At 49.1% G+C, this 21,354-nt stretch overlaps 1 protein-coding gene across 3 annotated transcripts in view; it reads left to right on the plus strand.

Moving 5' to 3' along the window:
* Positions 1-530: 530 nt before the first annotated feature.
* VPS54 (VPS54 subunit of GARP complex) overlaps positions 531-21,354 on the plus strand; it is a 243,712-nt gene continuing 222,888 nt past the window's right edge. The window contains exons 1-2 of one of the 3 annotated variants that reach the window (XM_063918442.1): positions 531-845; positions 17,029-17,096. The gene's annotated coding sequence lies outside the window, so the exon portion shown is untranslated. The remainder of the gene's footprint in view (positions 846-17,028; positions 17,097-21,354) is intronic. The other 2 variants (XM_063918445.1, XM_063918444.1) reach the window with 2 other exon arrangements.

Genomic DNA, 21,354 nt, shown 5'->3' on the forward strand with positions numbered 1-21,354 from the left:
TGGGGTAGCAGTTGATTTACCGACGTACACAATACCGACAGTCATAATCCTGACAGCCATTGACCAACAGTCAAAATTCTGACACCGTCAAAATACCGACATTCATTATGCCGACATGTTCAAAATGCATAGTCAGAATACCGACGTTTGAAATGCTGACACGTCTAAATGCCGACATTTCAAATGTCAGTATTATGACGGTCAGCATTTTGAACATGTCGGCATAATAAATGTCAGTATTTTGACTGTAGGCCAATGGCTGTCAGGATTGTGACCGTCGGTTTTGTGTTCGTCAGTAAATCATACAAAACCCCTACTATGGAAATGTGGAATTTTCCTTTATATAAATAATACAGGGTCAGCCCCTACCAGCACCATGTGTGAGAATTTCTGGAGCCCCCTCCAATCCATATGTGACTCCCCCTAAACCTTTATTAAGTACAAATGCATTGTTATTGTGTAGTCGTGCCATAGGTGTAATATCACGTGTTACTTGTATGCTATGCTCAAAATCACAAACTAGTTCTAGAAAGAAGTTTTGTTTCGCGTCTTGAAGGTGCCTCAGGAAGGAGGCGCCCAGTAACCTGTCCCTAGTGCAAGGCAGCTCCATAGCTTCTCTCTAGCACAGACAGGAGTAAAGCGCTCAGCCGGCTCATCTCACACACGGCGTCAGCAGCAGCAGCAGCGCCTCCCTTCCCGACTCTTCCCCCGATGTCCTGACTCCTGCGTGTCGCGTTGCATGCCGGGCTGTGGTGCCGGTGCTCTGGGCTCTGCCAGCCCGGGAGATGCTGCTGGACAAGCGGCGGCACCACCGAGGCCAGAGCAGCTGCTGTACGTGACTGCAGGTACGGAGAGGCTCGGGGAGCGGGCGGGAGGAGAGTCTCTTAGCACCGAGGCCGTACGCTACGCGGTCAGCGGGTCTGAGTTAGCTGGGAGAGGGGTAGGGCCGGTTGGGCAGCCTCCGGGGAGAGCCCCCGGCTGAGGCCTACACAAGTGTAACGTACTGGCTGTGCTAGGTCACACCGGGATACGCGAAAGTGATGACTCGTACAGAGGCCTGTCACCGCATACGTCTCTCACCCATAGTACAGTATAAAGCTGTGTGTGTCTCACATATCGTAGTAGGCTATATACAGTGTAGTGTGTACTTACAGTATTGTACTGTATATATAGTGTGTACTTACAGTATTGTATGCAGTATAGTGTTTACTTACAGTATTGTATACAGTTTATACTTATAGTAGTGTGTACTTGCAGTATTGTATACAGTGTAGCATATATTTAACTAGGTGCCTCATCGCACCTTACGGGCGCTCTTCACACCGTCGAAAGGGGCTACGCCCCTTAACCCCAGCCAGCCTTGCTGGGGTTCAATATTTGTATTATATGGAGTATTACCTGCATTCCTAGGTTTGTTAGTGGTTAAAAATTGCACGACGAAAGGGCGTCCGATGGTGAGGGGGGCGTAGCCCCTTGCGATGGCGTGAAGAGTGGCTGCAGGGCACGATGTACAGAATGTAGCAGGTGGGGGGGGGGGGTGGATGAGGCAGGGAGTCTGTAGCTGCGGGAGAGGGGGGGGGGTGGATGCAGAGGGGCGGTAAGGATGGTATACAGAGACGCAGGGAGGGGATACAGAGAGGCTTGGCGGTAGGGAGGGCATACAGAGACGCGGGGCGGTAGGGAGGGCATACAGAGACGCGGGGCGGTAGGGAGGGCGTACAGAGACGCGGGGCGGTAGGGAGGGCGTACAGAGACGCGGGGCGGTAGGGAGGGCGTACAGAGACGCGGGGCGGTAGGGAGGGCGTACAGAGACGCGGGGCGGTAGGGAGGGCGTACAGAGACGCGGGGCGGTAGGGAGGGCGTACAGAGACGCGGGGCGGTAGGGAGGGCGTACAGAGACGCGGGGCGGTAGGGAGGGCATACAGAGACGCGGGACAATAGGGAGGGTATACAGAGACGCAGGGCGGGAATACAGAGACGTGGGGCAGTAGGGAGGAGATACAGAGATGCGGGGCGGTAGGGAGGGGATACAGAGATGCGGGGCGGTAGGGAGGGGATACAGAGATGCGGGGCGGTAGGGAGGGGATACAGAGATGCGGGGCGGTAGGGAGGGGATACAGAGAGGCGGGGTGGTAGGGAGGGGACAGAGACGCGGGCGGTAGGGAGGGGATACAGAGACGCAGGGCGGGAATATAGAAACGCAGGGTGGCAGGGACGGGATACAGAGACGCGGGGTGGCAGGAAGGGGATACAGAGACGCGGGGCGGTAGGGAGGGGATACAGAGATGCGGGGCGGTAGGGAGGGGATACAGAGATGTGGGGTGGTAGGGAGGGGATACAGAGAGGCAGGGTGGTAGGGAGGGGACAGACGCGGGAATACAGAAACGCAGGGCGGTAGGGAGGGGATACAGAGATGCGGGGTGGTAGGGAGGTCATACAGAGACGCGGGGCGGTAGGGAGGGCATACAGAGACGCGGGGCGGTAGGGAGGGCATACAGAGACGCAGGGAGGGGATACTGAAACGCAGGGCCGTAGGTAGGGGAGTCCCCAGTGAGGAAGCTGATGAAGAGAACATGGAAAGTAGTGGAGGGGGTGTGGACACCAGAAGGGTAGACGGGGTGGCATTGCTCTCTCCTGGGTCCCAGTTTGCCCCTGACACTCACAGCGGTGCACTCTCACCTGTGAAATTGGTGCAGCGTCCAGAGATATCTCCCTCCACAGTATCACGCACTCTGTCCGTTTAATCCCCCGTCTCTGGGCTGTCGTGCCGGCCGTGTGTTGTGGAGTTAGAGCCTCTGGGGATGGAGGGAGGCAGCGTTGGAATGTGGCGTGCGCAGGGGCGGCAACTGAATACTTGGGGCCCTGTACAGTGATAGCTTGGGGCCCTCCCCTCCAAACCACCCAAGCCCCCCTCCTCAACATACATACACATGCATTTATATATGCATCCCCCCCCCACACTCGTGCCGTGCGACAACTGAAAAGGGTGTGTGGCTTAATTTGAAAGGGGGCGTGGCCTCGCGGGTATTTTCTCCCTTGCTCCGGGGGGGTGTCCAGCTTGCCTGTAGATGCTGGCAGCCCCCGGAGACTGGAGTGTGTGTGTGCCGGCTCTTCTCTGTGGCAGGAGCCGAGTGCTGCAGAGGATTATCTCACTCGGCTCCTGTCACAGCAGAAACGCTGGTACTTTGGTGTGTGTCCTCTCCATCCCCCCCCCCCCCCCCCCCCCCCCCCTTGCTGCACATGTGGTGGGCGGGCTGTGTGACTCCGCCCACCGCTGTGACTCCACCCAGCGTTAGAGGGCCAGGCACCGAGTCACAGGGCTAATATATAGGAGATTATTATATACAGTGTATACTTGCAGTATTGTAGCAGTGTAGTGTATAGTGTGTACTTACAGTATCGTATGTAGTGTGTACTTGCAGTATTGTATGCAGTGCAGTGTGTACTTGCAGTATTGTATGCAGTGCAGTGTGTACTTGCAGTATTGTATGCAGTGTAGTGTGTACTTGCAGTATTGTATGCAGTGTAGTGTGTACTTGCAGTATTGTGTGCAGCTGATTGTTATATAAGAGGTGAACTTCTGAATAGTGTGTATATCCTCTACATATAAACTATAGCTAAACATATGGAAGTTTTCTAATAAAAAATGCTATACTACGTTTTGCAACTTTACAAGTGTTCATAATAGCGCTGTATAAGATATAGCGGCATCTGCCTTATTATTGGAAACAGTCATTTGTATTGTGTAGATTTCAATTGCTCATTTTATTTGTTCATTATTTATTTAAAACTCAGTACCTCACGCTACAGGTTGTTTTAAATGTTATGTTATCAGTGATTTAACCTGCAGCAGTGACTTTTGAATCCTTGAAGTGTCCTTTGTACTGGTAGCACCACCTGGACTTGCAAGAGATGCTGGTATCTGGTTTAACGGGATAGATATGATTTCCCGGCAGACGGGATTCTGGCTGTCGCTATACCGACAGCGGCATCCTGACAGCGAGTACCCTGGAGGGCTCGTCGCGCATCGGGCCCGGTGGATCGCTTTGCTCGCCACAGGTTCTATTCTCACTCGGTTGGTGGCTTGGACACACAAACCGAGTGGGAATACCCAGCGGGTGTCAGGATTCCAGCGTTGGTCTCCTGAACGCTGGGATACCCGCACTCTGTATATTGACTGCATCCTGGTTTAGCGATTGTATGTTTTGTGCTGGAAGAAATATTTAAGGGATTAGTTGACTTTATGTGGGACCACTGATAACGGCAACACCTCACAATGGCAATATCACTTTTTCTCTGACGTCCTAGTGGATGCTGGGACTCCGTAAGGACCATGGGGAATAGCGGCTCCGCAGGAGACAGGGCACAAGAATAAAAGCTTTAGGATCAGGTGGTGTGCACTGGCTCCTCCCCCTATGACCCTCCTCCAAGCCTCAGTTAGATTTTTGTGCCCGAACGAGAAGGGTGCAGGCTAGGTGGCTCTCCTGAGCTGCTTAGAATAAAAGTTTAATTTAGGTTTTTTTATTTTCAGTGAGTCCTGCTGGCAACAGGCTCACTGCATCGTGGGACTAAGGGGAGAAGAAGCGAACTCACCTGCGTGCAGAGTGGATTGGGCTTCTTAGGCTACTGGACATTAGCTCCAGAGGGACGATCACAGGTACAATCTGGATGGGTCACCGGAGCCGCGCCGCCGTCCCCCTTACAGAGCCAGAAGAGACGAAGAGGTCCGGTGAAATCGGCGGCAGAAGACAATCCTGTCTTCAGACTAAGGTAGCGCACAGCACCGCAGCTGTGCGCCATTGCTCTCAGCACACTTCACACTCCGGTCACTGAGGGTGCAGGGCGCTTGGGGGGGAGCGCCCTGAGACGCAATATAAATGATAATACCTTAGGTGGCAAAAGAATACATCACATATAGCTCCTGGGCTATATGGATGTATTTTAACCCCTGCCATTTTTACACAAAAAAGCGGGAGATAAGGACGTCGTGAAGGGGCGGAGCCTATCTCCTCAGCACACAAGCGCCATTTTCCCTCACAGTTCCGCTGGAAGGACAGCTCCCTGACTCTCCCCTGCAGTCTTGCTTCAGAATCAGGGTAAAAAAGAGAAGGGGGGGCACTATTGGCAGCAAATGACAATATAAACAGCAGCTATAAGGGAATAACACTTATATAAGGTTATCCCTGTATATATATATAGCGCTGGGTGTGTGCTGGCAGACTCTCCCTCTGTCTCTCCAAAGGGCTCGTGGGGTCCTGTCCTCTATCAGAGCATTCCCGGTGTGTGTGCTGTGTGTCGGTACGTGTGTGTCGACATGTATGAGGAGGAAAATGATGTGGAGGCGGAGCAATTGCCTGCGTTAGTGATGTCACCCCCTAGGGAGTCGACACCTGACTGGATGATCGTGTTCAAACAATTAAGTGATAATGTCAACACTTTGCAAAAAACTGTTGACGACATGAGACAGCCGGCAAATCAATTAGTGCCTGTCCAGGCGTCTCAGACACCGTCAGGGGCCCTAAAACGCCCGTTACCTCAGTGGGTCGACACAGACCCAGACACAGATACGGAGTCTAGTGTCGACGGTGATGAGTCGAACGTAATGTCCAGTAGGGCCACACGTTACATGATCACAGCAATGAAGGAAGCATTGCACATTTCTGACACTACAAATACCACTAAGAAGGGTATTATGTGGGGGATGAAAAAACTACCAATAGTTTTTCCTGAGTCAGATGAATTGAATGAGGTATGTGATAAAGCGTGGGTTTCTCCCGACAAAAAACTGCTAATTTCTAATAAATTATTGGCACTATATCCTTTCCCATCAGAGGTTAGGACACGTTGGGAAACACCCCCTAGGGTAGATAAGGCGCTCACACGTTTATCTAAACAAGTAGCGTTACCGTCTCCTGATACGGCCACCCTCAAAGAACCAGCTGATAGAAGGCTGGAAAATATCCTAAAAAGTATATACACACATACTGGTGTTATACTGCGACCAGCAATCGCTTCAGCCTGGATGTGCAGTGCTGGAGTCGCGTGGTCGGATTCCCTGACTGAAAATATTGATACCCTGGATAGGGACAATATATTGTTAACTATAGAGCATTTGAAGGATGCATTACTATATATGCGTGATGCACAGAGGGATATTTGCACCCTGGCATCAAGAGTAAGTGCTATGTCCATCTCTGCCAGAAGAACGTTATGGACGCGTCAGTGGTCAGGGGATGCGGATTCCAAACGACATATGGAAGTATTGCCGTATAAAGGGGAGGAGTTATTTGGGGCTGGTCTTTCGGACCTGGTGGCCACGGCAACGGCTGGAAAGTCCACCTTCTTACCCCAGGTCACTTCACATCAACAGAAAAAGACACCGTCTTTTCAAACTCAGTCCTTTCGTTCCCATAAATACAAGCGAGCAAAAGGCCATTCCTTTCTGCCCCGGGGCAGAGGAAGGGGAAAAAGACTGCACCGTGCAGCCGCTTCCCAGGATCAGAAGCCTTCCCCTGCTTCTGCCAAGTCTTCAGCATGACGCTGGGGCTTTACAAGCAGACTCAGGCTTGGTGGGGGCCCGTCTCAAGAATTTCAACGCGCAGTGGGCTCACTCGCAAGTGGATCCCTGGATTCTACAGGTAGTATCGCAGGGGTACAAACTGGAATTCGAGGCGTTTCCCCCTCGCCGGTTCCTGAAGTCTGCTCTGCCAAAGTCTCCCTCCGACAGGGAGGCAGTTCTGGAAGCCATTCACAAGCTGTATTCCCAGCAGGTGATAATCAAGGTACCCCTCCTACAACAAGGAAAGGGGTATTATTCCACGCTGTTTGTGGTACCGAAGCCGGACGGCTCAGTGAGACCAATTTTAAATCTGAAATCCTTGAACACTTGCATAAAAAGGTTCAAATTCAAGATGGAATCACTCAGAGCGGTGATAGCGAACCTGGAAGAAGGGGACTATATGGTGTCTCTGGACATCAAAGATGCTTATCTCCACGTCCCAATCTACCCTTCTCACCAAGGGTATCTCAGGTTTGTAGTACAAGACTGTCATTATCAGTTTCAGACGCTGCCGTTTGGGTTGTCCACGGCACCTCGGGTCTTTACCAAGGTAATGGCCGAAATGATGATTCTTCTTCGAAGAAAAGGCGTATTAATTATCCCTTACTTGGACGATCTCCTGATAAGGGCAAGGTCCAGGGAACAGTTAGAAGTCGGAGTAGCACTATCTCAGATAGTGTTACGTCAGCACGGGTGGATCCTAAATATTCCAAAATCGCAGCTGATTCCAACGACACGTCTTCTGTTCCTAGGAATGATTCTGGACACAGTCCAGAAGAAGGTTTTTCTCCCGGAGGAGAAGGCCAAGGAGTTATCCGAGCTAGTCAGGAACCTCCTGAAACCAGCCCAGGTGTCAGTGCATCAGTGCACGAGGGTCCTGGGAAAAATGGTGGCTTCTTACGAAGCAATTCCATTCGGAAGATTCCATGCAAGAACGTTTCAGTGGGATCTACTGGACAAATGGTCCGGTTCGCATCTTCAGATGCAGCAGGGATAACCCTGTCACCAAAGACAAGGGTGTCTCTCCTGTGGTGGTTGCAGAGTGCTCATCTTCTAGAGGGCCGCAGATTCGGCATTCAGGATTGGATCCTGGTGACCACGGATGCAAGCCTGAGAGGCTGGGGAGCAGTCACACAGGGAAAAAACTTCCAGGGCTTGTGGTCAAGCATGGAAACATCTCTTCATATAAACATTCTGGAACTACGGGCCATTTACAATGCCCTAAGTCAAGCGAAACCCCTGCTTCAGGGTCAGGCGGTATTGATCCAATCGGACAACATCACGTCAGTCGCCCACGTAAACAGACAGGGCGGCACGAGAAGCAGGAGGGCAATGGCAGAGGCTGCAAGGATTCTTCGCTGGGCGGAAAATCATGTGATAGCTCTGTCAGCAGTGTTCATTCCGGGAGTGGACAACTGGGAAGCAGACTTCCTCAGCAGACACGACCTTCACCCGGGAGAGTGGGGACTTCACCCAGAAGTCTTCCACCTGATTGTAAACCGTTGGGAAAAACCAAAGGTGGACATGATGGCGTCACGTCTAAACAAAAAATTAGACAGATATTGCGCCAGGTCAAGGGACCCTCAGGCAATAGCGGTGGACGCTCTGGTGACACCGTGGGTGTACCAGTCAGTGTATGTGTTCCCTCCTCTGCCTCTCATACCAAAAGTACTGAGAATCATACGAAGGAGAGGAGTAAGAACGATACTCGTGGTTCCGGATTGGCCAAGAAGGACTTGGTACCCGGAACTTCAGGAGATGCTCACGGAAGACCCGTGGCCTCTACCTCTAAGAAAGGACCTGCTCCAGCAGGGGCCTTGTCTGTTCCAAGACTTACCGCGGCTGCGTTTGACGGCATGGCGGTTGAACGCCGGATCCTGAAGGAAAAAGGCATTCCAGATGAAGTCATCCCTACCCTGGTCAAAGCCAGGAAGGATGTAACCGCAAAACATTATCACCGCATTTGGCGAAAATATGTTGCGTGGTGTGAGGCCAAGAAGGCCCCTACAGAGGAATTTCAACTGTGGTCGTTTCCTCCATTTCCTGCAAACAGGACTGTCTATGGGCCTAAAATTAGGGTCCATTAAGGTTCAAATTTCGGCCCTGTCGATTTTCTTCCAGAAAGAACTGGCTTCAGTACCTGAAGTTCAGACATATGTAAAAGGGGTACTGCATATACAACCTCCTTTTGTGCCTCCAGTGGCACCTTGGGATCTCAATGTTGTTTTGAGGTTCCTTAAGTCACATTGGTTTGAACCACTCACCACTGTGGACTTAAAATATCTCACATGGAAGGTGACAATGCTGTTAGCCCTGGCTTCAGCCAGGCGTGTGTCAGAATTGGCGGCTTTATCATATAAAAGCCTTACTTAATTTTCATTCTGACAGGGCAGAATTGAGGACTCGTCCTCAATTTCTCCCTAAGGTGGTTTCTGCTTTTCACATGAACCAACCTATTGTGGTGCCTGCGGCTACTAGGGACTTGGAGGACTCCAAGTTACTTGACGTTGTCAGGGCCCTGAAAATATATGTTTCCAGGACGGCTGGAGTCAGAAAGTCTGACTCGCTGTTTATCCTGTATGCACCCAACAAGCTGGGTGCTCCTGCTTCTAAGCAGACTATTGCTCGTTGGATTTGTAGTACAATTCAACTTGCACATTCTGTGGCAGGCCTGCCACAGCCTAAATCTGTAAAAGCCCATTCCACAAGGAAAGTGGGCTCATCTTGGGCGGCTGCCCGAGGGGTCTCGGCTTTACAACTTTGCCGAGCAGCTACTTGGTCAGGGGCAAACACGTTTGCTAAATTCTACAAATTTGATACCCTGGCTGAGGAGGACCTGGAGTTCTCTCATTCGGTGCTGCAGAGTCATCCACACTCTCCCGCCCGTTTGGGAGCTTTGGTATAATCCCCATGGTCCTTACGGAGTCCCAGCATCCACTAGGACGTCAGAGAAAATAAGATTTTACTTACCGATAAATCTATTTCTCATAGTCCGTAGTGGATGCTGGGCGCCCATCCCAAGTGCGGATTGTCTGCAATACTTGTACATAGTTATTGTTAACAAAATCGGGTTATTGTTGTTGTGAGCCATCTTTTCAGAGGCTCCTTCGTTGTTATCATACTGTTAACTGGGTTCAGATCACGAGTTGTACGGTGTGATTGGTGTGGCTGGTATGAGTCTTACCCGGGATTCAATATCCTTCCTTATTATGTACGCTCGTCCGGGCACAGTATCCTAACTGAGGCTTGGAGGAGGGTCATAGGGGGAGGAGCCAGTGCACACCACCTGATCCTAAAGCTTTTATTCTTGTGCCCTGTCTCCTGCGGAGCCGCTATTCCCCATGGTCCTTACGGAGTCCCAGCATCCACTACGGACTATGAGAAATAGATTTATCGGTAAGTAAAATCTTATTTTTACTTCTCTTCATACTTCCATATCGGGACTCATCTGGATCATTGAATATTCCCCAAAATTGCTTTCATTTGTTAAATTTTGTTGCTTTCATGTTAGAGTAGTTTTTGGGGAGTATCGCTGGCATTCATTTTTTTGTGTTTGAAATTTCATTGTACAGTATATTTCAATGAAACATTATTAAAAAAGTATACATTAATGAATAAACGGAGGGTGTTAGGGATCCTTCTTTTTATTGATTTTATGTAATATTCTAATTTTCTGAGATTTTGGATTTGTTGTTTTCTTAAACTGTAAGCCACAATCATCAAAATTATAACAAATAAAGGCTTGAAATATCTCACTTTGCATGTAATGAGTCTACATAATATATTAGTTTCACCTTTTAAGTTGAATTACTGAAATAAAGGAACTTTTACACGATATTCTAATTTTTTGAGTTTCACCTGTATGTAATTGCCTCTTTGAGAAAGGGTTCCGTTATGAATGGTCGACCATGTTATGGTCGACAGTCATTAGGTCGACATTGGCATGGTCGACATGAACAAATGGTCGACACGTGAAAAGGTCGACGTGAGTTTTTTTTTTTTTGCTTTTTCTCTAACGTCCTAGTGGATGCTGGGAACTCCGAAAGGACCATGGGGAATAGCGGCTCTGCAGGAGACTGGGCACAACTAAAAGAAAGCTTTTAGACTACCTGGTGTGCACTGGCTCCTCCCACTATGACCCTCCTCCAAGCCTCAGTTAGATTTCTGTGCCCGGCCGAGATGGATGCACACTAGGGGCTCTCCTGAGCTCCTAGAAAGAAAGTTTATTTTAGGTTTTTTATTTTACAGTGAGACCTGCTGGCAACAGGCTCACTGCATCGAGGGACTAAGGGGAGAATAAGCGAACCTACCTGCTTGCAGCTAGCTTGGGCTTCTTAGGCTACTGGACACCATTAGCTCCAGAGGGATCGACCGCATGGAACTGGCCTTGGTGTTCGTTCCCGGAGCCGCGCCGCCGTCCCCCTTACAGAGCCAGAAGCAAGAAGAGGTCCGGAAAATCGGCGGCAGAAGACATCAGTCTTCACCAAGGTAGCGCACAGCACTGCAGCTGTGCGCCATTGCTCCTCATGCACACTTCACACTCCGGTCACTGAGGGTGCAGGGCGCTGGGGGGGGGGGGCGCCCTGAGCAGCAATAAAAACACCTTGGCTGGCAAATATATCACAATATATAGCCCTAGAGGCTATATATGTGATAAATACCCCTGCCAGAATCCATAAAAAAGCGGGAGAAAAGTCCGCGAAAAAGGGGCGGAGCTATCTCCATCAGCACACTGGCGCCATTTTCTCTTCATAGTGCAGCTGGAAGACAGCTCCCCAGGCTCTCCCCTATAGTTTGCAGGCTCAAAGGGTTAAAAAGAGAGGGGGGGCACTAAATTTAGGCGCAATATTGTATATACAAGCAGCTATTGGGAAAAATTCACTCAATATAGTGTTAATCCCTAAATTGTATAGCGCTCTGGTGTGTGCTGGCATACTCTCTCTCTGTCTCCCCAAAGGGCTGTGTGGGGTCCTGTCCTCAGTCAGAGCATTCCCTGTGTGTGTGCGGTGTGTCGGTACGGCTGTGTCGACACGTTTGATGAGGAGGCTTATGTGATGGCAGAGCAGATGCCGATAAATGTGATGTCGCCCCCTGTGGGGCCGACACCAGAGTGGATGGATAGGTGGAAGGTATAAACCGACTCCTTACATAAAAGGCTGGATGACGTAACAGCTATGGGACAGCCGGCTTCTCAGCCCGCGCCTGCCCAGGCGTCTCAAAGGCCATCAGGGGCTCAAAAACGCCCGCTCCCTCAGATGGCAGACACAGATGTCGACACGGAGTCTGACTCCAGTGTCGACGAGGTTGAGACATATACACAATCCACTAGGAACATCTGTTACATGATCCCGGCAATAAAAATGTGTTACACATTTCTAACATTAACCCAAGTACCACTAAAAAAGGGTTTTATGTTTGGGGAGAAAAAACAGGCAGTGTTTTGTTCCCCCATCAAATGAGTGAATGAAGTGTGAAAAAGCGTGGGTTCCCCCGATAAGAAACTGGTAATTTCTAAAAAGTTATTGATGGCGTACCCTTTCCCGCCAGAGGATAAGTTACGCTGGGAGATATCCCCTAGGGTGGATAAGGCGCTCACACGTTTGTCAAAAAAGGTGGCACTGCCGTCTTAGGATACGGCCACTTTGAAGGTACCTGCTAATAAAAAGCAGAAGGCTATCCTGAAGTCTGTATTTACACACTCAGGTACTAGACTGAGACCTGCAGATAGTGCTGCTGCAGCGTGGTCTGTAACCCTGTCAAACAGGGATACTATTTTGCGAACATAAGACGTCGTCTTATATATAAGGGATGCACAGAGGGATATTTGCCGGCTGGCATCCAGAATTAATGCAATGTCCATTCTGTCAGGAGGGTATTAGAGACCAGACACTGGACAGGTGATGCTGACTTTAAAAGGCACATAGAGCCTTATAAGGGTGAGGAATTGTTTGGGGATGGTCTCTGGGACCTCGTATCCACAGCAACAGCTGGGAAGGAAAACATTTTACCTCAGGTTTCCTCACAGCCTAAGAAAGCACTGTATTATCAGGTACAGTCCTTTCGGCTTCAGAAAAGCAAGCGGGTAAAAGGCGCTTCCTTTCTGCACAGAGACGAGGGAAGAGGGAAAAAGCTGCACCAGTCAGCCAGTTCCCAGAATCAAAATTCTTCCCCCGCTTCCTCTGAGTCCACCGCATGACGCGGGAGCTCCACAGGCGTAGCCAGGTACGGTGGGGGGGCCGCCTCAAAAATTTCAGCGATCAGTGGGCTCGCTCACAGGTGGATCCCTGTATCCTTCAAGTAGTATCTCAGGGGTACAAGCTGGAATTCGAGGCGTCTCCCCCCCGCCGTTTCCTCAAATCTGCCTTGCCGACAACTCCCTCAGGCAGGGAGGCTGTGCTAGAGGCAATTCACAAGCTGTATTCCCAGCAGGTGATAGTCAAGATGCCCCTACTTCAACAAGGACGGGGTTACTATTCCACACTGTTTGTGGTACCGAAACCGGACGGTTCGGTGAGACCCATTTTAAATTTGAAATCCTTGAACACATACATAAAAAAAATTCAAGTTCAAGATGGAATCGCTCAGGGCGGTTATTGCAAGCCTGGAGGAGGGGGATTACATGGTATCCCTGGACATCAAGGAGGCTTACCTACATGTCCCCATTTACCATCCTCACCAGGAGTACCTCAGATTTGTGGTACATGATTGCCATTACCAATTCCAAACACTGCCGTTTGGACTGTCCACGGCACCGAGGGTCTTTACCAAGGTAATGGCAGAAATGATGATACTCCTTCGAAAAAGGGAGTTTTAATTATCCCGTACTTGGACGATCTCCTTATAAAGGCGAGGTCCAAGGAGCAGTTGTTGGTCGGAGTAGCACTATCTCGGGAAGTGCTACAACAGCACGGATGGATTATATACATTCCAAAGTCACAGCTGGTTCCTACCACACGCCTACTGTTCCTGGGGATGGTTCTGGACACAGAACAGAAAAAAGTGTTTCTCCCGCAGGAGAAAGCCAAGGAGCTGTCATCTCTAGTCAGAGACCTCCTGAAACCAAAACAGGTATTGGTGCATCACTGCACACGAGTCCTGGGAAAAATGGTAGCTTCTTACGAAGCAAAATTCCATTCGGCAGGTTCCATGCAAGAACCTTTCAGTGGGACCTCTTGGACAAGTGGTCGGGATCGCATCTTCAGATGCATCGGCTGATAACCCTGTCTCCAAGGACCAGGGTATCTCTACAGTGGTGGCTGCAGAGTGCTCATCTTCAAGAGGGCAGCAGATTCGGCATACAGGACTGGGTCCTGGTAACCACGGATGCCAGCCTTCGAGGCTGGGGGGCAGTCACACAGGGAAGAAATTTCCAAGGACTTTGGTCAAGTCAGGAGTCGTCCCTACACATAAATATTCTGGAACTGAGGGCCATTTACAATGCCCTAAGTCTGGCAAGGCCTCTGCTTCAAAACCAGCCGGTACTGATCCAATCAGACAACATCACGGCAGTCGCCCATGTAAACCGACAGGGCGGCACAAGAAGCAGGATGGCGATGGCAGAAGCCACAAGGATTCTCCGATGGGTGGAAAATCACGTCTTAGCACTGTCGGCAGTGTTCATTCCGGGAGTGGACAACTGGGAAGCAGACTTCCTCAGCAGACACGACCTCCACCCGGGAGAGTGGGGACATCATCCAGAAGTCTGCCAACTGTTGGTAAACCGTTGGGAAAGGCCACAGGTGGACATGATGGCGTCCCGCCTAAACAAAAAACTAGATATTGCGCCAGGTCAAGGGACCCTCAGGCAATAGCTGTGGACGCTCTAGTGACACCGTGGGTGTACCAGTCGGTTTATGTATTCCCTCCTCTGCCTCTCATACCAAAGGTACTGAGAATTATAAGAAAACGAGGAGTAAGAACGATACTCGTGGTTCCGGATGGGCCAAGAAGAGCTTGGTACCCAGAACTTCAAGAAATGATATTAGAGGACCTATGGCCTCTACCGCTCAGACAGGATCTGCTACAGCAGGGGCCCTGTCTGTTCCAAGACTTACCGCGGCTGCGTTTGACGGCATGGCGGTTGAATTCCGGATCCTAAAGGAAAAGGGCATTCCGGAGGAAGTCATTCCTACGCTGATAAAAGCCAGGAAAGAAGTAACCGCAAACCATTATCACCGTATTTGGCGAAAATATGTTGCGTGGTGTGAGGCCAGGAAGGCCCCAACAGAGGAATTTCAGCTGGGTCGTTTTCTGCACTTCCTACAGTCAGGAGTGACTATGGGCCTAAACTTGGGTTCCATTAAGGTCCAGATTTCGGCTCTGTTGATTTTCTTCCAGAAAGAACTGGCTTCACTGCCTGGAGTTCAGACATTTGTAACGGGAGTGCTACATATTCAGCCCCCTTTTGTGCCTCCTGTGGCACCTTGGGATCTCAACGTGGTGTTGAGTTTCCTAAAATCACATTGGTTTGAGCCACTTAAAGCTGTGGATTTGAAATATCTCACGTGGAAAGTGGTCATGTTATTGGCCTTGGCTTCGGCCAGGCGTATGTCAGAATGGGCGGCTTTGTCATGTAAAAGCCCTTATCTGATTTTCCATATGGATAGGGAGAATTGAGGACTCGTCCCCAGTTTCTCCCTAAGGTGGTATCAGCTTTTCACTTGAACCAACCTATTGTAGTGCCTGCGGCTACTAGGGACTTGGAAGATTCCAAGTTACCGGACGTAGTCAGGGCCTTAAAAAATTATATTTCCAGGACGGCTGGAGTCAGGAAAACTGACTCGCTTTTTATCCTGTAGGCACCCAACAAAATAGGTGCTCCTGCTTCTAAGCAGACTATTGCTCGCTGAATTTGTAGCACAATTCAGCTGGAGCATTCTGCGGCTGGATTGCCGCATCCTAAATCGGTAAAAGCCCATTCCACGAGGAAAGTGGGCTCATCTTGGGCGGCTGCCCGAGGGGTCTCGGCTTTACAACTTTGCCGAGCTGCAACTTGGTCAGGGGCAAACACGTTTGCTAAATTCTACAAATTTGATACCCTGGCTGAGGAGGACCTTGAGTTCTCTCATTCGGTGCTGCAGAGTCATCCGCACTCTCCCGCCCGTTTGGGAGCTTTGGTATAATCCCCATGGTCCTTTCGGAGTTCCCAGCATCCACTAGGACGTTAGAGAAAATAAGATTTTACTCACCGGTAAATCTATTTCTCGTAGTCCGTAGTGGATGCTGGGCGCCCATCCCAAGTGCGGATTGTCTGCAATACTTGTATATAGTTATTGTTAACTAAAGGGTTATTGTTATGAGCCATCTGTTGAGAGGGTCAGTTATGTGTCATACTGTTAACTGGGTATCATATCACGAGTTATACGGTGTGATTGGTGTGGCTGGTATGAGTCTTACCCGGGATTCAAAATCCTTCCTTATTGTGTCAGCTCTTCCGGGCACAGTATCCTAACTGAGGCTTGGAGGAGGGTCATAGTGGGAGGAGCCAGTGCACACCAGGTAGTCTAAAAGCTTTCTTTTAGTTGTGCCCAGTTTCCTGCGGAGCCGCTATTCCCCATGGTCCTTTCGGAGTTCCCAGCATCCACTACGGACTACGAGAAATAGATTTACCGGTGAGTAAAATCTTATTTTTTGGTTGTCGTTTTCTGCGTAAAGTGACTGGGAACCCCAATTAGTGCACCGCGTTCCCTCGCATGGCTCGCTTTGCTCACCATGCTTTGGGCGAGGTGCCTACCTCCGCTGCTGCAGCGCTCAGCACAGATTACCGTTCCCAATCGTAGTCCACGTGGATCGTAAAGTATGGAAAAGTTCCACAAAAGGAAAAAAAAGTGAAAAACTCATGTGGACCATGTGTCCATGTTGACCATGTCAATGTCGACCAATAGTGGTCGACCTAACGACTGTCGACCATAACATGGTCGACCATCCAAACGGATACCTTGAGGAAGCATGCTTGGCTTTTACTATTGATGTGACTTTTTTTAATAAGTTTTCTCCCTTCAGGACTTCGCTATTCTCTCCCACTGTTCTCTGCGAAAAAAAAGTTTAAGGTCCATAGAGGTAGATTTAACAATGAGTGATATTCGTGTTATCACTCGTTACGAATGTTAATTGGTGCTCCAACCAGTCAGCTCCTAACTGTCATGTATTTGAAAAAAATGTCAGGAGATGATTGGATCGTAACGAGAATATCACTTATTCAGTCCACCCCATAATATTGTGAGAGGATCTCCTATGGACAGCCCTCTAGGCTAGGTCATTGCACAGGTTTTCATTGGGGTTGAGGATTGGGATGTGACTGGTCATTTCAAAGACATTTATGTTACTTTTTGAAGGCATTTATTGGTTGACTTGAATGTGTGCTTTGGATCTATATGATGCTGGAAAGTTATTTTTTTTTTTTTATTATTATTATTATTATTATTATTATTATATTTGGAGATATTTATTAGGCTGTCTCTCTTGACTAGAGCCACTGTCCCAGCTGAAGAGAAGCAGTCCCAAAGCGTGATATGGCCACCAGCATTCTTCACAGTAGGTATGACAATCTTTAGGTGATGAGCTGTGTCATTATTGTGTCAAATACATCTCTTAGACTATAAGGCCAAAAAAGATAAACTACGATGTTATCGCAGCATGAAGCATTTTCCTGCATGGTTAGGCGTGATTTTCTTTGTAAACTATGAGCTTGGATGCTGTTTTTCTTTTACCTTTTGGTAAGACATGGCTCTGGGTTTGCCATCCTACGCCATAGCCTAGACCTGTGCAGAATGCAGGGGGTTGTTGTCACAGCAGGGAGTGACCAGTTACCATAGACCTCTTGTTCATCTCCCTGATGAGTTTTTTCCTTGTCCTGACTTCGACTTTGAGGGACATCCTGCTCTTAGCATTGTCTCCTGGTTAATGTTTTCTCCACATATTGATAAATCTTCACAGTGTTTCACAGTACATGTAAAGCCTTCGAAATTCTTTTATACCACCCTCCTGATTGGTACCTGTCAACAATAAGATCCCGTAGATGTTTTGAAGGCGATTTGTTGACAATGGTTATCCTAGCAGGGTTGAACCAAGAAAACTTCAGGAACGGCTGATCTTGGTTTGAGGCTAATCCCAATCCCTGTCATTGCTGGCACGTGTAAGTCCATTACCTTTGAACATGATTTTCAGGGGACAATTCAAATGTTTTTTTGTTGGGAGCCCAAAGTATTAGGCGATTAATTTGTTGCCCTGATTGGGCACCCAGTACTTTATACACGCCCAAATATACGGGGTTTGTGGGTCATCCTGTCTAAAGTCCTGATTAGTTCGCCAAAACTCCCATTTAGGCACCTAAACCACAGCCTTTTCACACATTTCTTCTTGCTGCCTGAGGAAGCCGTGAGAAGATATGTCATCCCCGTCGCTAACGGCATCTAAACAGAGCAACAATTGAATTGCTCTGTTTTGCAGGGGAAATGATTGAGTCACCCCGTGAATGTGAACACAGCTACATTCCTCTATGACAGGGTGTGCTCACTATACACACTATACAGCCAGGTTATATATTTCACATATTTTTCCTAATTTTTTTTTATTTTTGTCACATTCATTTTGCTGACTGTAACTTCACATTAGTTAGAAAAAGCTCTGACACAATTTCTTAATTGCATCACAAAAACATGACATTTTAATAATGTTGTATAGGCTTCTTATATCTACTGTCTGAGATAGCCAAAGCCTATACAGTTACAGAGGATGTATATTTCTCATACGTCCTAGAGGATGCTGGGGATGCTTCAAGAACCATGGGGTATAGACGGGATCCGCAGGAGACATGGGCACACTATAAGACTTTGAATGGGTGTGAACTGGCTCCTCCCTTTATGCCCCTCCCCCAGACTCCAGTTTGATTCTGTGCCCAGTGAGACTGGATGCACACTGTGGAGCTCTCCAGAGTTTCTCTGAAAAATACTTTTATTAGGTTTATTATTTTCAGGGAGACCTGCTGGCAACAGGCTCCCTGCATCGTGGGACTGAGGGGAGAGAAGCAGACCTACTTCTCTGATTTCAAGGGCTCTGCTTCTTAGGCTACTGGACACCATTAGCTCCAGAGGGTTCGATCTCTTGGTGCGCCTAGCTGCTTGTTCCCGGAGCCGCGCCGTCACCCCCCTCACAGAGCCAGAAGACAGAAGCCGGGTGAGTATGAGAAGATCAGAAGACTTCAGTGACGGCAGAAGACGGCGTTTGAGGTACCGCGCAGCGGCCGCGCTGTGCGCCATGCTCCCACGCATAACTCGGCACTGCAGGGTGCAGGGGGGGGGGGCGCCCTGGGCAGCATGAACACCACAAACGCCACTGGCATAAGTGATAACAGTGCCTAGGCACTAGTTAAGGGACCCCCGCCAGTATAAAGATACATTTATGCTAAATTATATATATATATATATATATATATATATATATATATATATATAAAGCGCTAATAGGTCTGGGCAGTCTTTTTTACTTGCTGCAGTACCGGGATAGGCGCTGGGTGTGAGCTGGCAGAACTCCCTCTGTGTCTCTCTTACAGGCTTTGTTGTGGGTCTGTCTCCTATAGCCCCAGTGTGGTTGTGGGTGTCGGTACGTGTGTGTCGACATGTCTGAGGCTGAGTGCTCTTCCCAGGAGGGGGCTGGAGTGGGGACAGAAAATACTGAGTGGCCGTGTCGGCACTGCCGACGGATAATTGGGTGAATATGTTGAGTGTTTTAAACGCAAATGTGACTAGGTTGACTAAGAGATTTGATAAATCTGAGTCTAAGAACCAGTCATGGAGGAAATCCATGGAGGATGCTTTGTCACAAGCCCAGACCCCCTCGGGGTCACAGACACGTGCATTTACCCAGATAGATGATACAGATACCGACACGGACTCTGATTCCAGTGTCGACTATACTGATGCCAGATTAAATCCAAAACTGGCTAAGAGTATTCAGTACATGATTGTGGCGATAAAAGACATATTACATATCACGGAGGACCCTGCTGTTCCTGATACGAGGGTCTGTATGTTTAAAGGAAAGAAACCTGAGGTAACGTTTCCTCCCTCATGAACTGAACGCACTTTTTGAAAAGGCTTGGGAAAATCCTGATAAGAAGATACAGGTTCCCAAAAGAATTCCAGTGGCATATCCGTTCCCCTCTGGGGACAGGGACAGGTGGGTATCAATCCCCACGGTAGACAAAGCTTTATTGCGTCTATCCAAAAAGGTGGCGCTTCCGTCCCCTGACACGGCAGCCCTAAAGGATCCTGCGGATCGCAAGCAGGAAAATACACTAAAATCCATTTATGCCATCATCAATGGAATGCTGACGCTGACTCTAAGAAGGTGATGGAGTCTCTACCGTTTAATGATAGGGTCTTGTTTGGTGACGGCCTTACTGACCTGGTGTCTACGGCTACCGCGGGTAAGTCTTAATTTTTACCCTATGTTCCTGCACAGCAGAAGAAATCGCCTCACTATCAGATGCAGTCCTTTCGGCCCACTAAATTCAAAAAAGGACATGGGTCCTCCTTCTTTGCTGCGAGGGTGAGAGGAAGGGGAAAAAGGTCACAGGCTGTGGCATGTTCCCAAGAGCAGAAGTCTTCTCCGGCTTCTACCAAATCCACCGCATGACGCTGGGGCTCCTCCGCGGGAGTCCGCACCGGTGGGGGCACGTCTCCAACTCTTCAGTCAGCTCTGGGTGCACTCGGACCTGGATCCTTGGATAGTAGAAATAGTAACCCAAGGATACAGGTTAGAGTTTCAAGACATGCCCCCTCACCGATTTTTCAAATCGGCCTTGCCAGCTTCTCTTCTAGAAAGGGAGATAGTAAGCGCTGCGATACTAAAGTTGTGTCAAAACCAAGTAATTGTCACAGTGCCCCCATCACAACAGGGGGAAGGCTTTTATTCGAGCCTGTTCGTGGTCCCGAAGCCGGATGGCTCAGTCAGACCGATTCTGGACCTAAAATCCCTCAATTTCTTTCTAAAAAAATTCAAATTCAAGATGGAATCTCTCCGAGCAGTGATCTCCAGTCTGGAAGAGGGGGATTTTATGGTGTCAGTCGACATAAAAGATGCCTACTTGCATGTCCCCATATATCCTCCACGTCAGGCTTACCTGAGATTTGCTGTGCAGGATTGTCATTACCAATTTCAGACGTTGCCGTTTGGTCTGTCCACGGCTCCGAGGATTTTCACCAAAGTAATGGCGGAAATGATGGTTCTCCTGCGCAATTATCCCGTATTTGGACGATCTCCTCATAAAGGCGAGGTCCAAGGAGCAATTGCTGAAAAATGTTGCCCTTTCACTGACGATTCTGCAACAACATGGTTGGCTCCTAAATTTGCCGAAATCACAGTTGGATCCGACGACACGGCTGTCTTTTCTGGGTATGATTCAGGATACAGAATTGTAGAGCGTTTTTCTTCCAGTGGAAAAAGCTCTGGAAACACAGAACATGGTAAAACAGATTCTGAAACCAGCAAAGGTGTCAGTTCTTCAATGCACTCGGTTGCTGGGGAAGATAGTGGCGGCCTACGAGGCCATTCCGTATGGCAGGTTCCATGCCAGGGTGTTTCAGTGGAACCTGTTGGACCAGTGGTCCGGGTTTCACCTGGACATGCACCGGAAGATATTTCTATCTCCCAGGACCAGAATCTCCCTTCTGTGGTGGCTGCACAGTTCTCACCTTCTGGAGGAACGCAGGTTCGGGATTCAGGATTGGATCCTGGTGACCACAGATGCAAGCCTCCGAGGCTGGGGAGCAGTCACACAGGGAAGAAACTTTCAG

The sequence above is a fragment of the Pseudophryne corroboree genome, chromosome 4 (assembly GCF_028390025.1).
Source record: "Pseudophryne corroboree isolate aPseCor3 chromosome 4, aPseCor3.hap2, whole genome shotgun sequence".
NCBI classification, from domain to species: domain Eukaryota; kingdom Metazoa; phylum Chordata; class Amphibia; order Anura; family Myobatrachidae; genus Pseudophryne; species Pseudophryne corroboree.